Here is a 15,784-nt window from a genome sequence, read left to right as displayed (position 1 = left end):
TATGCGTAAGTATGAAAAGATAACAGCAACCTGTTCATCTCGGTAGCCGATTGGTTTCACTATTGTAATTCCACATAAACTTGCGCCGATCGACTCGAAGTTCTATACATTTTAATTTTTCTTTCGTACACGTGCCGAATGAGTACTGTGCAAATTCTGTTAACAAATCTTCACCGACAAACTGCACGACGAAAGCAAAGAAAAGAACAAATGGAACGAACTTAACGATGTGTCAAAGCGTAATGGACAGTGTTTCCAGTTCATGTTTCGCTGTCCCTGCCCTTTCGTGTTCCTGTTGGCATTTTCCGGCGAGCGCAGTTCGTGACCCTCTATTCCTAAGGGCGGGGTCACTTACGTGGTTGCCTAGCTACGCGGCTATACTTACTTCCTGGGGGCGTGATCCCGTGTTCAGTGTGGGACAGGTGTAAAGCAAAACTGGTAGGAGAATGTGGAGAGAGTTATACACTGCCGAACAACGTGTCGGCACGAAAGCCTCTACCTTCGGCTTTTAATGACAGCATGCAGGAAGAGAAACCCAAGGTTTGTCGGCAGCACGTCCGGCCAAATGACATATTAAACAATCGCGCGCATGCCGACTAAAAGAAGTGAAGGTGGAATGGCGTTTCAGTTTCCCGTACATTTCCGTACATAGTCTTGTCCAGGATAAGAGAAGAAGAAAAAAATATCGGGAAAGGTAGGGAGGTTAACTAGACTAAGTCCAGTTTGCTACCCTACACGGGGAACAGGAGAATGAGAGAAAAATAGAGTGAGTAGGAGGTACACGTTGCACATAATACACACACAACACACACACAGTTCAGGTTTCACAGGTGGTCGCACAGTGACGTTGCCTTCAAAAAAAAAAAAAAAGCCTTTTAACAGCAGAGCAACTTAAGGGACTGCCCTGTTATCGTCTCGTGCCTCGCTTTGGTCTCACGCAGTGACATGTCTCGCATTGGCGACACACAGGTCTCCAATTTTGACACACATAAGTCGAGCAGGCAGCACGTTTTCGGGAAAAAAAAGGAGAAAGAAAACAGAGGAGACCATAGAACAACAACAACAAAAAAAAAAGAATATCTACAAGACAAATAAGAAAATCCAAATAAAAGAACAGAAAGAAATAAGACATCTTAACACGCAAAGAACACTAAATAGCAAGAGAGAGCAGGTTAACACAAGATAAACGCAATAGAAGTGCGAACGCATCAATGTTTTGCATTGATTCACCAGCAGGACTTTGACTTACATGCTATTTGCGGCGGAAAGCTTGGAACATAAAGACGGGTAAAGAAGAAAGACAGATGAGCGCTACCTTTCTTCCTTTGCTCTTCTTTACCTTTTAAGCTTTGCGCCACAAATGTGCATCGTTCAGCAAAGTTACGCACCAACTCACCCAAGAAAAAGTTCTGGCTTTGACTTATTTATTGTGCACAACGTTCGCCCACAAGAAGCCTAAACGCCTTTGAACTTTCACTTGTTTTACCGGAGTGCAGTCTAGCGATTCTTCGTCACGACGAAATGAGCTGGTAATTCAATGCTTCATTTTTATGACACAAACGCGAAGCTAAGGATTCGTTTTAGAGGACGCAGCGGTAAGCGGAAAGTGCGAGATGTTGAGGCTCGTTCGTAACCGCGACAAGCACGGGTCACGGGACCGAGTTATGCCCAAAGCGACTGGCCGCAAATGGTCGATTCGATCAAAAAGCGACTGCTCTGGCTCAAGTCGCTCGATTGTCCAGACACGCGACTGCAATCGCAAACCTTTGCTTAAGATGCCATGTTCTTCAGAATATGCTTGAGAAGCATATCACTAAGATTCGATATCGAACGTGGACCCACATATCGAAGAGGTTAACCCGACGATAAACGCCGCTACTTCAGCATTCCAAAACAAAAGTCACAGCTTTGCCGCAAAGGCGGAGAAATGAACGCAATAGCAACAAATTGGAAGGTCACGCGAAGAATGGCAAGCTTATCGAAATGTGCCCCGTGTTTCTCACGCACAAATGACGCACGAAACATACCCACAGGTACAGATTGAACGCGAATAAGCATCCTAATTGTTACTGTGCTCTGTCTGAAAAACGCGCCCTTTTTGCAAACGGAGATTGTGCAACGAGTGCAGCGACCTTTGTGCGCCCGGTAACTACAGCAGAATCGCTCCTGAAAGCCCAAGGCACACGATTGTTCTTATCGCTATATAAGAGAGCGCACGCGAGATCGTCCACCCTGTCCCCTCTCCGCGGGGCAAAGTACTCGTGGGAGATGAGAGCGCGCGCGCCCCCGCTGCGTGACGATCTGGCGACACGCGCTCATTTCACCATGTCGTTGGTAATGCTGAAAAGACGATACTTTCCCACTGAGATGCCCATCGCCAGCGGTAAGTAATAGATATAAATAGCTTGCCGTTCAAACAATGAAGGAGGTGTTCCTTCGTGGCTCAGAGGTAACGCCTCACACTCGATATTCAAAGGTTCGTCGGAAGCTCGATTCCGCGCGCCGGAGTCTTTTTCTGGATTATTTTTTCCTATACTTTTTATTTATATATAGATACATATAGGGTGAATAACGCCGACACCGGTGTCGAAATCCAGCCAAGAGTGACCATATAATTGCTATCACAATAAAAAGAAAGAGCTTGTTTTGGACGTCTTCTTGATCCAGAACGATAACGTCATCGCACGCAGTTTTTCACGTTATCTTGTTGAAACCGAAGAGGTTTTTTTCAAACCTCCTTGGGAGAAGCCGGTACTTCCAAGTAGTTGCTAATGGCGTTCGAGCTATCAGTGTAACCTAGCGTTCTCGATAAGAAAGAGGTGACCACCAAGCTTTCGAGAAAGAAAAGGCAAAAATGAACCGAAAAACTCCCGAATGAATAATTTCTGCTGTTTTATAGTAAAAGCGGGCCACGTTGGGCATGGAAACAGTGACGTCTAAGAGTCCGCTTTCACGCGGGTGATTTGAAGTGCGCTAACGCGATGCGGAGAATTAAAACAATTTTACTTCGAAATAAGCACCAACGTAGCACTACGAGGTTGCATGGAACCTCGTAGTGCTACAAAAACTCTTTGCATGCAACCTGGTTGGATGAATAGAAACCATTAATTAAATTGGCATTTGCCGCCCACGTATGTGGAGAACAGATAAACATTTTCTCTCACTTCATAAGGTGAGTGAGTGAGCAAACTTTATTTAACCAGCGGATTGAGGCGTGGGCCTAAGCCGCACCAGGGGCGGTGGAGAGACCCTCTCAGCCGCCTCCCGTGCCCGCTGGATGGCCCATATTTGATCTGTGCGATCTGAGCTGATCAGCGCGGCTCTCCACCGCGCCCCAAGCTGTTCTGGGGAGACTGCATTGGCGTCCTTTATCTGTGTGCATTCCCATAACATGTGCTCAAGGGAGGCGCGTCTCATGCTGCATAGTTTACACGAGTCATCTGGGTATAGTTCGGGGTAGATGCGATTTAGGAGCTTTGGATTGGGAAATGTTCTAGTTTGAAGTCGCCTCCAGTCAACCTCCTGAGATCTGTCTAATGTGGTGCTAGGTGGTGGAAATCTGCGCCTCGACTTTTGGTAGAATTGGATAATGTCGCAGAACTTGAACATTCTGTCCCTCTCCCACCACTCATCTCCTCCCAGTACCTCATGTGAAGCTCCATTGCGAGTGCGGTAAGTGAGACCTCGCGCTACGCGATGAGCCTCCTCGTGGAGGTTGGGAATGAGCGACGCACACGGGGTGTGGGCTGGGAACCATATAATATACTTTTCTTCGAATTCCTCGGATGATATGAGATTTGCCTTGCGGAGGAGTATGTTGGCTGCCTCGGGAGATATTCTTCCTCGTGCGTAGTTACGGATTGCTGACTGCGAGTCGCTGATGACATACCTACACTTTGGGGAAATTATGGCCTGTGCAATAGCCACCTCTTCATAAGGTGTCGTGGATAATTTAAGAGGGAAGGCGCATTAAACTTTGTTGGGTTTACCGTCCCAAAACCACCATATGATTACGAGAGACGCCGCAATGAAGGGCTCCGTAAATTTCGACCACCTGGGGTTCTTTAACGTGCACCCAAATATGAACACACGTGCCTACAGCATTTCCGCCTCCATCAAAAATGTAGCCACCACGGCCAGGATTTGATCCCACGACCTAGCTGCGGGTCAGCAGCCGAATGCCATGGCCACGAGACCACCATGGCGGGTGAGAGGAAAGGCGTGGATCAGAATGTTATAAAAAGTTAGAATAAGTTACAAAATGTTTACGATGTAGCGTATAAAACCTCGGTTGAATGAGAGAATATTACAAAAAAATATGCTTGTTGTGCATGGCACTGACGATTCACAACTACTTGTTCCCGCTTCCTTTTTTTTTTTTTTTGAACGCGGCCGCGTCCAGCAGCACTCGTCTCGGTCAGCTAAGTCCGAAATGGTTTGCGAAGAAAGCTCTCTGTCCATTACCAAGCTGAATCTTGCTCCATGCGATCCAGCCCTTGTAACACATCCATCTCCTCTACCTTTTGTCCCTTTTAACGACAGTACCCAAAACGAACAAGGGGCGTTGGGGGCCTCAGCAGCGACGCAACAACACCAACAAAAGAAGCATCCTTTGAAGCGGCTTGGTTGTCGGCATGTGCAGCAGGAGCGAAACGGCGTTGTGCAAACGGGGCTTCGGTTTTCCGGCTTCGTTGTTTAACGTCCGCAGAAATCGATCGCTCTGTCGCGCGGTTGCTGTGTGGCACGTGTAGTCGCAGCGTTTTCCCCTGCACGTGCGTGCGGCGTTACAGCTCTGCCGCGTGTCATGCAAATCCATCGAACGAGCTGGCGAGAAGGTACTGGCGCGCCGACTTGACGCGCCGAGCTTGGTTACGTGGCTAGAGCTAACGACGGGGACACTCCGGCTGAATTAAGCGCGCATGAGTGGACGACACGAGGATGACGCCCCCCAGCAACCGTCGGCAGCAGCAGCGGGATTACTCATCGAGAGTGTTTCTAGTGATTCATGAAGCCTGGCTGGACAGAAGGAAATCTCCTGACCCATGCTGCACGGCATAGCGTGACGTAAAAGGCATCAAGTTGCTTTAATTGAAGTCAGGCTTTTTTTTTCTATTTTTTAGCGGGAAGAAGAGGCTGAAAGGAGCGCATGGTGGTCCAGCTTTCTTTGTATATTAATTGATCTCAACTACTTAGTAAAATTTCTTTGAAGCATCGCTGTAGCCATCGCCTATGACATGCAATAAATTACTGATAAGTCTAACCGAGTGTCTTATGGCCTAACCTGTTATATTTAAAACGGATGTTGTGTTGCGAACTCGGCCAGAAAAGCCCCATGTGGGTGGCCGGCTATATGTTAATTCCTCAGACTGTTAACGAACTAAACTATTATTAAGCAAGGACAGTGCATACGATAAAACGGGGCTCTTAAAGGTGTGCTGAATCTACAACGCGTTGCGCACACATTTTCATTCTTCAAAGAGGCCACATGAAGCGGCGTATTAGGCGTTTAGAGCCACTTGAAACTCCTTAGTACGCCATAAAGAACACATTCCAGCACTTTGTAGTTTGCGTTAACCTGCTAGATCTTACAATACCTGTGCTCAGCACTAAGGGAAAGCAAACAAAAACAAAAGAAACAAAAAACAGGTGTATACATTGCAACGCGGATTACATGACAAAGGAGCAATCACATGCAGTGCCAGAAATCACTGATACATAAAACCTGTTAAATGGGCTGGGATGGTAGAACGTTTTGTAGGTAACGTGTGTGACGGAGCTAACGATGAATCCGTAATGGGAAAAGCGATGACAAAAAAATGATAACAGCCTAACCACGGAGTGAGTGATGATGAGTGGCACGAAGCATCTGTCCATCCGTCCGTCCGTCTATCCGTCCGTCCGTCTGCCTGCCAGCCTGCCAGCCTGCCAGCCTGCGAGCCTGCCTGCCAGCCTGCCAGTCTGCCTGCCTGCCTGCCTGCCTGTGGATATGCTGTGCTGGGTATACGCCGAGGTATGGATTGCCCTAGAGCATAAGGAGTTTCGCCTCTAAAAAACGAAAGCCAAACCAAAAACTGAGCAATAACACCATAATCAGTGAACGAAAATGAGGTAGAGATACAACATGTATGCTTGCACATATGTGTCTCCTGGCTGATCAACTCTCAACTGGAAACCCACATCTGTCTATGTTCCCTGTTTCTATGTGCTGTTGCTTTGTTTCCTTTTAATTGTCAATTGCGAACAGTGATTCATTGAATTCCAACTCTCTGTATTGTTGGAGCAGCTGCAGAACGACGAACATTCCTGCGCGTTTCGCTACGCTTGACACGCTTGTATGACACAATTGACACACTATACGTGCTACGATGGTGCGACAGTATATACTGATTGGGCCAGAACAATGCTATTTGCTCTCATTGTTCGGGTGGCCTCCCGTTATCTGAGATGCGGTTTCCTGTAACAGATAACTCAAACAACAAGGCATATTGACTTTGTTTTTTAAAGACAATAGTCTTTCTTGGGGACCTTCGACGCAAAAATTTTTGCCTGTCTGTCTGTCCATTTGTCTGTTTGTTCACTCTTTACGATACCGGGCTCTCTAAACGGCTCCAACGGATGTTTCAAACGGCCAACCTCATCCGCAGCGCCCACCAATGTTGCTCAAGATTCAGCGTTCCTACTTGGGCAGATGTTAATTAAAAAGAAATTATCGCGCATATCTGAGGCACTATAACAACACATATATATTCTCTATGTGCGTCTTTTACTAGAAAAGGCATACATAAATTATTCTAGGGACCGTAGCGTTTATCACGCGGCGTTGACCCCGCAACGCTTGCACGTAAAGGGAAGCGTTTCCAACGCTTTGCTAAGACGTAACGGTGGTGGCACCTACCCGTCGCCTTGCGTTCTACACCTTATCACCTCTGAGACGGGCGCGCATGCCCGCACGCCCGTCTCAGAGCCTCGCGTTTTGTTTTCTAACATAACTAACAGATAGCACTCATGTCTCGCGTGTGACGACTTGGAGGCAGGCAATCGACGCGATCGGACGCGTCTGCACCGAGCTCCGGAGTTTTCCGATGTTTCAGTAGGAAGACGTGCCATAGCTCAAGATTTCTTGTACGAATGGTTTCTGCAAATCATACCGGTCCCGAGGATACAACTTTCCGACAGATATTGGTCACAATTTTCAAGTAAGCTTTTCATCTTTTCACGCCACGCCGGCAAGATCCGCCACTGGACGCCTAAGCCTAGCGACGCTACACCGAACGCCGCTGTCGCGGCCGCTGGGACACTAGCCGACATGGAAATCGAGGTCGACGGCGTCGAAATCTCTCTCGAAGAATGGTCAGACGATTCCTGGACACCACCTCAAGGTTTCCGAGCCCAGGCGAAACGTCACCAGGCACTTAAGCAACAAGCCCAAATGAACGGCGCGCAAGTAAACAAAGCCCCCAAAACTCCACCAACCCCCCGGCCGCCGCCGGAACTGAAACGCCATCCCTTGCCAAGACTGCCGTCGCACACGTACCACATCGTGGGACGCCCCAAGACACCCATTGACCTCACGCGCACATCACCCGGAGACTTGCAGAGAGCACTGCTTAAAGCGGCATCTCTGTGTGACCTGGACCCAGCCAAGCGTGATCAACTACGCATACACCCAAGGAATAACACTTTCACCGTTAGTGTGGCAACCACCGACCGAGCAATCGCGTACCAACGCATCACATCAATCCTCCTCGGAGAAGACCGGCAGATTGAGCTACACATGTACGCCCCGCCACCAGACGACGCGATACGAGGCATTTCTTTCTACGCCCACACGTTCCCCACCGATGATGAGACGCTGAAGGACCTTCAAGACAGCAACCCTGACTACCAAATAGTAGGTGGCCGACGCATGGGAAAAACGAAGAATTTACTTATAACGCTGCTCGGGGACCACCTACCTAGATGGCTTCTACACCGTGGAGGTCTCATTCGAGTATACCCTTTCCATCCCAAAGTAGACGCATGCTTCAACTGCCGGAAGACCGGGCACCGCTCCGATGTGTGCCCTCAACCTAGGCGCCGACGCTGCCCGCGTTGCGGAGAAGACCACGAGCCACCGCCGCAAGGAACGCCACCAACATGCCAAGCACGCTGTATCGTCTGTCAAGGAGGACACATGACGAACAGCTCAAGATGCGAGTACCGCTTCGCCAAAAAGTCTGAACCACTTAACGCAGCACAAGCAGGAAAGACGCTACAAACCGAGTCACCAGCGACGCAGCAAACCTCAAATGACGATAGCCCGCCTGCCTTGGACGAGCGTAACTACCCCAGTTTCGGGACATCACAAACGCCGACGAAACGCGACAGCCGATCGAAGTCACGATCTCGCCAGGGTCAAGCAGCCTCCCACTCTAGGTCCAAATCAAGAACCCGATCATCAAGTCGCATCCCACATGCTGATATATCCAAAGCACCACCAAGCAACCCTAGTGTAGCATGGGCGCCAAGCGCAGCGTCTCCGCTGCCATCATCTCCCCCGCAGCCATCGAAACCGTGCGCCTCAACGCATGACCCGCTCGTCAAGGAACTTACGCAAACAATCAATGCGTTAAAATCCCAAATGGCGACGCAACAAGCTCAGATCGAAGTGCTCCTTGCGCAGAACCGCTCCCTAGAAAGTAAACTGGCAAAGGCCAGCCAGTCCGTGCATCATTCAACTCAACAGCCCCAACCACCCGCAGCAGCCAAACGCAAAGCAACGACTTCCACGGAAACGCTGCAATCCGAAGAGGACATGACGGCGCGAATTATTGAAATGGTCAACGCATCCGTTGCTGAAGCCCTCCGCACGACAGTCCAAACCACGGTCGTCAACGCCGTTCGTGCCGCCGTAACAGAAGCCTTCGCAACCGTAGACTCACGCCTAACGAACATAGAGACACGGTTCTCAAACATGGAAGCCACCGTAAACAACACCGTAGCCGGATTAGAAGCACTCAGAACTGCCACAGACACCAGTTTTGCAGTAATCAAGCAAAGCATGGCCAGAGCACCAGCTATCACACGCAACCGAGTGACCTCTCACTCTTCCACCCAGCACAGCGAACCCACGACGGCCTCAAGTAATGCTCCAGCTGCTGCATCATGGCCAGCACCCACTTGACTATATGGCAGTGGAACTGCAGGGGCTTTCGTAAAAAGAAAGCCCACCTGCAGCTACTCGTACAAGAAACACAACTGCCCAATTGCCAAACGCCTCCAGACGTCATCGCACTACAAGAAACAATGGCTTCTGTCTCACTCCCTGGTTACATCGCTTTCCAACAATTCACCGACTCGCACAACCAAGAAGCCCCAAGTACAGGCACGCTCGTCCACAAGAGCCTCACGGCGAAACAACACGACTTAGAATTCTCGGACATTCCACACACGGTCGTTGAAATTCTTCCGCGAAAACGCTCGCACCAATCAGTCTTCATCCTCAACGTATATTGCGCACCCCGGGCACGCGCCGACGACTTCAACCTGCTCTTCCAGAAAACCACATCGCTTTCTCGAGGCGCACAACTGCTTATACTGGGCGATTTCAACGCCAGGCACCCTGACTGGGGCTACCTGCAGGCGAACAAACGAGGCAAGAAGCTATGGCAACTCGGTCAGGACCTCCGGCTCACTCTACTAAATGACCTGCAGCAGTCACCAACCCGCATAGGAAACAGCGTGTGTAGGGACACGTCACCCGATCTCACATACTGCAAGAATATTGCGCAGGCCAGATGGGAGAACACCTGTCAACTCGCTGGTAGTGACCACTACATCATTGCCATCCAGGTACAGACGTCCGCTGGCAAGAGAGTACACAACGCCCTCGCTCAAATCACGGAGTGGCCAAAATTTAGAGACATCCGTGAAAGTGAAGCCCCAGAACGCATAACAAACCTCAAGGAATGGACAGCCTCCCTAAACGACCACGTGCGACGCACAACGCGCGAAAGTAAAGCAGCAGAGGAAACGCCTGCCACAGACTCTCGTCTTCTCCACATGTGGGACGCACACGCCAGCCTGCTGCGCAGATGGCAGAAGCAGCGCTACAATAAGAAATTGCGTCGCCGCATACAGGCCCTCTCTGAAGAAATTGAGCGACACAGTACCTACCTCGCCCGCCAACAATGGGGCCAGCTGTGCAGCGGACTCAACGGACAGCTAGGCAACAAGAAGACGTGGCACCTGTTACGCCACTTACTGGATCCCGACGACTCGAAAACAGCCGCACGGCACAGACTTAAGCGACTTGTCCACCAACACCCCGGATCAGACGAAGATCTACTAATTGAACTGGCGGACAAATACATCAACCAAGCCCATCAACCAGCGACACCGCTACCACCCTATGAAGGTAAACCAAATCCAACTCTTGATGCCGACATCACAGAAGCCGAAGTATATGCAGCCATTCTAAAGCTTCGCACAACTTCGGCACCAGGTCCAGACGGCGTCTCGAACAAAACAATCCGCAACCTAGACGCAAGGTCAGTAACTGCCCTTACTGAATATTTCAATGACTGCTGGCATGCCGGAAATATACCAGAAGAATGGAAGCACGCGAAAATAGTGTTTATACCAAAGCCCGGAAAAAAGGCAGACTTATCAAATCTTCGCCCCATCTCGTTAACTTCATGCCTTGGCAAACTATTTGAGCACGTGGTCTTGGCTCGGCTAGAAACACTTGCAGAAGAGCAAGACCTTTTCCCTCCAACCATGCTCGGTTTTCGCGCCCACTTATCTACTCAAGACGCCCTCGTACAAATCTACCACGATTTGTTGAAAGACCCCGTACGTGCGGGCACGCGAGCAATGCTAGGCATAGACCTACGCAAGGCGTTCGATAACGTAACACATGAAGCGATAGCCCAGCACTTGGCTTCAACAAACCCTGGGGAACGTATTTACAACTACGTGTGCTCTTTCCTCCAAGGCCGTACTGTGGAACTTTCCCTGATTGACAGCAACGCCACGAAGAGACTTGCCCTATCCAACAAAGGCACGCCACAGGGAGCTGTTCTTTCACCTTTCCTCTTCAACCTTGTAATGAGCCAACTCCCACAGTTACTAGACTGCATACCCAATATCCGACACACCCTATACGCGGACGACGTGACGGTATGGACCACTACTGGCTCCGACGGACAGATCGAGGAGGCACTGCAACGTGCTGTGGACACAGTGGCCGGATACGTCGCGTGTGCAGGTCTCGAATGCTCAGTGGAGAAATCTGAACTCCTCCTTCTTCGTCCTCCTGACTACCGTAAGGTTAAACACCCGCCACTACCAACCATCACTCTCAGATTGGCCGGATCCGAAATACCGATAGTGCAGCACATGCGGGTACTCGGCCTTCACGTACAAGCCGGCAGGGGCAATACCGTCGCACTAGAGAGGCTTGCGGTCACCGTCACTCAGACTGCCCGTCTGTTAGGAAGAATCTCCGCGCGGAAACACGGCATGAAAGAAAAGGAACTTCTCCAGCTGTTAAACGCCTTCGTAACCACAAGAATAACTTATGCCTTACCGTACCTACGACTCCTCCAGGCTGAAAAAGAAAAAGTAGACAGACTTATTCGCACAGTCCACAAGATCGCTTTGGGCCTCTCCCGCACCACATCGACCATGCACCTCCTCAGCCTTGGAATTCACAATACAATAGATGAACTTATCGAGGCTCACCGAACTGCACAAATTGAACGATTGCGTGGTAGTAAAACCGGAAGATGGATACTTCAACGTATCGGAATTCCCTCGTCACCAAGCGGACAAGACTTGATCTCGCTACCGCCTCTCCTCAGACAGCGCTTCATTGTGCAGCCGCTGCCGAAAAACATGCTGGCCGGCATTCATGACGGTAGACGATCAGCCCGCGCCAGAAACCTTCACAATACCTATGGTACGAACACAAAAGTGGCTCACGTCGACGCGGCAAGCTACCCAACCCCCAAACAAGCCTTTGCAATCAACGTCTCGTCGAAACGTACCCCAGTCGATATAGAGCCTACCACGAGGTGCGCCGGCTCCATACGCACACAAGACCCAACCGAGGCCGAAGAAGCTGCCATAGCACTCGCCGCAATGGCCGGTTTTGAAACAATTATCAGTGACTCCAAATCTGCTATCATCCGATTTGCCCGGGGCACTGTTTCCCCAACCACGGCGCGCATCCTCCGTCCTCTGCCCCGAGCGGCACGCAACGCCTCAGGCGACACTACTGCCAGCAGCACCGACGATGACGATCCTCGTTTAATCCAACTCATCTGGGTCCCAGCGCACGCAGGAAACCCGGGCAACGAAGCCGCCCACAGACAAGCTCGAGGACTCGTATGCCGAGCGGTGGGCCAGACTTCGGACCACGATATCGAAGCAACTGAAGCACTCATCACCTTTCACGACATCACACAGTACTACAAGCTATCAAGGCAAACCAGACCACCCCCGCACCCGGAACTAAACAAAGCTCAACAAATCACTTGGCGGCGGCTTCAAACGAACTCATTCCCTTCCCCGTACATATACAGGCACATATACCCTGCCTTATTCACATCTACGTGCACCCTTTGCAAGACCCAGACCGCAACCTTGGATCACATCATCTGGGGATGCAGCAAGGACCCTCCCCCACCAAACCTCCTAGGACAGTCACCTTCAAGTGAGGCCTGGGAGAGAATCCTCACGACCACAAGCCTGGACACCCAGCTCCGGGCCATCAAACGCGCTGACGAGGTGGCGACCAGGCATGGCCTGACAGCCCTCGCCACTTAGGAAACCGTCAGCTGCCTTAATAAAGTTGTTTACTACTACTACTCGCGTGTGACGTGACTTGGTGCGCTCGTTCACCTCCGCTGCACACTCGAGGCACTCTATCGCAGCGCCTCCAAAATACCATTCACCGGTTTCTTCCCCAGAACATCAAATAAACGTTTTGTTCATTCTCCCCAGACGCAATACTATCGTCTTTTTTTTTTTCAGCAGGTGAAGTCGCTTACAAACACGCGTTTAATGTGCAAAGAATGAAAGTACCAAGCGGGAGAGTATCAGTGAAAAAAAAAATGATGCAGCGCGATCTCGGACACTGGGTGTTTCTGTGTACTAAACACACATGAATCACAAAAAGTGAGGGTTAATGAGCTTTAACTATGTTATTCGTTATATACCAATACGAATAAAGAAAGAAGTGTCCAGGAAAAAAAACTACAAGTCGCAGCGCCATCTTACAGGATCGATTATTCATCTACGGATCAGCTCCAAAGGGTTGGATTCCAATATAGAGGTGAATGCAGTAATCTAAAAAACATATTAATGCACCTGCAATTAGTGAACTGTCATCACCAACTCAATGCATTCTTTCATCGAAAAAGCCGCGCCGCGGTGGTCTAGTGGCTAAGCTACTCGGCTGCTGACCCGCAGGCCGCGGGATCGAATTCTGACTGCGGCGGCTGCAGTTTCGATGGAGGTAAAAATACTGTAGGTCCATGTGCTCAGATTAGGGTGCACGTTAAGAACCCCTGGTGGTGGAAATTTCTGGAGCACCCCCCTACGGCGTCTCTCATAATCATATTTTGGTTTTGGAACGTTAAACCCCTCATAATCTATCTATCTATCTATCTATCTATCTATCTATCTATCTATCTATCTATCTATCTATCTATCTATCTATCTATCTATCTATCTATCTATCTATCTATTCCTTGAAAAAAAAAACTTAAGCCGTAGAAGTCATCGACTAAGTTGATGCACTCCATTGATCGAGGACGCAGTTTTGATTCCCGGTTTCTAAGGAAGGCAGTATCTGTAAAAACAGAATTCAAATAAAAACAAAACAACTTCTTGTTAAGAGTTAGGTGCACGGGAAAGAGCTCAACGCGGTAAAAATTAATTCATTAACTATTTGCCGCGCACATCGATATCATATCACAGTTTTTTGCATGTGTAACCAGAGAAAGTAGGATTATTAAAAGCAAAGAAACTTCGAAGAATAAAATAAATGCTGCGTCACGTACATCACATCAATTGCTAAGGTGGACTAGGTCTTCTTGCACGTCGGTGGACAAAACCGGAAGTCTTCAAGGGGCCGGCACACAGCTCTCTCATAGTACAGCACCTAGTGCTCTAAATCGTTAACTACTGTTTCTAAACAGGTCTTCTTGCGGATCAGGATTGCTCAGTGCTCTCCCATAGTTAGTACGAATTACTGGAAATCGTTAAATATTAATTCTAAACACTTTTGCTTCCATAGTAGTGTACCTAGTACCCAAAATCGTTAGCCACTTTTTCTTAGCACACTCTTGTGCTAAGAAAAAGCACAAGAGTGTGCAGGGACGGATTCATGCTGTCTCATAGTAGAGTAGCAAGTACACTAAATTGTTAACCACTTCATGAACACACTGCTGGGACAGCTTATTGGTCTACGATGGTAGAGTACAGCGTAATAGTCGAACATTTGTTTCTAAACACATTCATGCGGTGTTGCTTTTTTGACGGAGAATCACTGGGGGCGGCTTGAGGCCCTCCCATCGTAGAGTACGCAAAAACCTAAATCGTTTATTATTTGTTCTAATCTGAAGTTTGCATCGATAACGTAAGCTTTTATTTCGCGACATCTTATTGCTGTCCCACAGCAGAGTACATGGTAAGTCGTCGAACATTTGTTCTGAACACATAGCACTCAAAAGCACTCACAAGTATATTTAAACACGCTCCAAGTTCTAGACAACGAATTAGTCGATTTTAAGCTCGCGCAGGATGTTTCAGAGGTTGTCGCTATAATTGTATACATTAAGTTGGCAATGTTGAACCAACCTCGATGTGTAGATGATACCTCCCATATTGCTCGTCAGCGAGGCACTATAAGCACTGAAACGTGCAAAGATCTACAAAGCTGTGGTCGACTACACCACGTTTTCGATCCGAGACCTTTTGACACTGCACTCAATTTCAACCCCGAAGTGAACTGCGAACCAGCTGCGTCCAGTCGGGCCCGCGTTGAATGGAGACAGAGAACACGTCGACGTTGTGCAGTTGCGTACACCAAAAGCACACTATAGGAAGCAGAATAGCGCGCCGATGACTAGCAGCGTTCCTTGTTGGGGGTGGTCGATAGCGTACCAAAAATAGTCAATGACCGGACTTTGACGGACCCATGGCCTGCCTCCGGCGTCAACACTACACCATTCGATAGACCACGTACGCACGGGGAGCGAAATGAGCAGGCTCACCTTTTGTGCCCCTGTGGCCCGAAGAGTAGTGGCCGAGACCTGTGCCTCTGAAGGTCGGGTAATGGTCGCGTACGATGGCGTACCGATGTCGTGAATGCATCAGACGTGATGCCTCGTTAGAAAACGCGTCATTTCCAGCGCTGTGAAAATCTAAGGGGGCTAACGGTGAATAGTGCGGCGCGGGCGAAGCCGACGGGAGAAGCGTCGGGAGAAGAAGGCAAAGGAGGTGTTACAGCTCGCGCGGGCGAGAGAAGTGGCAGCGCCCGTTGTCTAGGAAACGATTGCCTTGTTTCACTCCATCGTCGCTAGGCGTACAAGTGGCGCCTCAATCGCGAGCGATGCGAAATTTCGCGTCAACCGGGGAAGGCTATGGAGCATAGAATACTTGACAAGGCACGTCGCCGTTGACCAGGTGTTAACACTGTCGTGTAATTATGACCTTATTCTCAAAACTGAGCAAGCAGAAATACTTGTACTGATTAATACGAGAGCAAATGAGCCGCACAATACATTCCCGTGGT

At 49.4% G+C, this 15,784-nt stretch overlaps 1 protein-coding gene across 3 annotated transcripts in view; it reads right to left on the bottom strand.

The window, feature by feature from the left end:
• LOC119176438 (uncharacterized) overlaps nucleotides 1-15,403 on the bottom strand; it is a 37,152-nt gene extending 21,749 nt beyond the window's left edge. For all 3 annotated transcript variants that reach the window (XM_037427709.2, XM_037427718.2, XM_037427728.2), the window contains exon 1: nucleotides 15,264-15,403. The gene's annotated coding sequence lies outside the window, so the exon portion shown is untranslated. The remainder of the gene's footprint in view (nucleotides 1-15,263) is intronic.
• Nucleotides 15,404-15,784: the final 381 nt, after the last annotated feature.

Source organism: Rhipicephalus microplus, chromosome 3 (assembly GCF_043290135.1).
Source record: "Rhipicephalus microplus isolate Deutch F79 chromosome 3, USDA_Rmic, whole genome shotgun sequence".
In the NCBI taxonomy this organism is placed as follows: Eukaryota; Metazoa; Arthropoda; class Arachnida; order Ixodida; family Ixodidae; genus Rhipicephalus; species Rhipicephalus microplus.
This window is presented reverse-complemented; position numbering and strand designations above follow the sequence as displayed.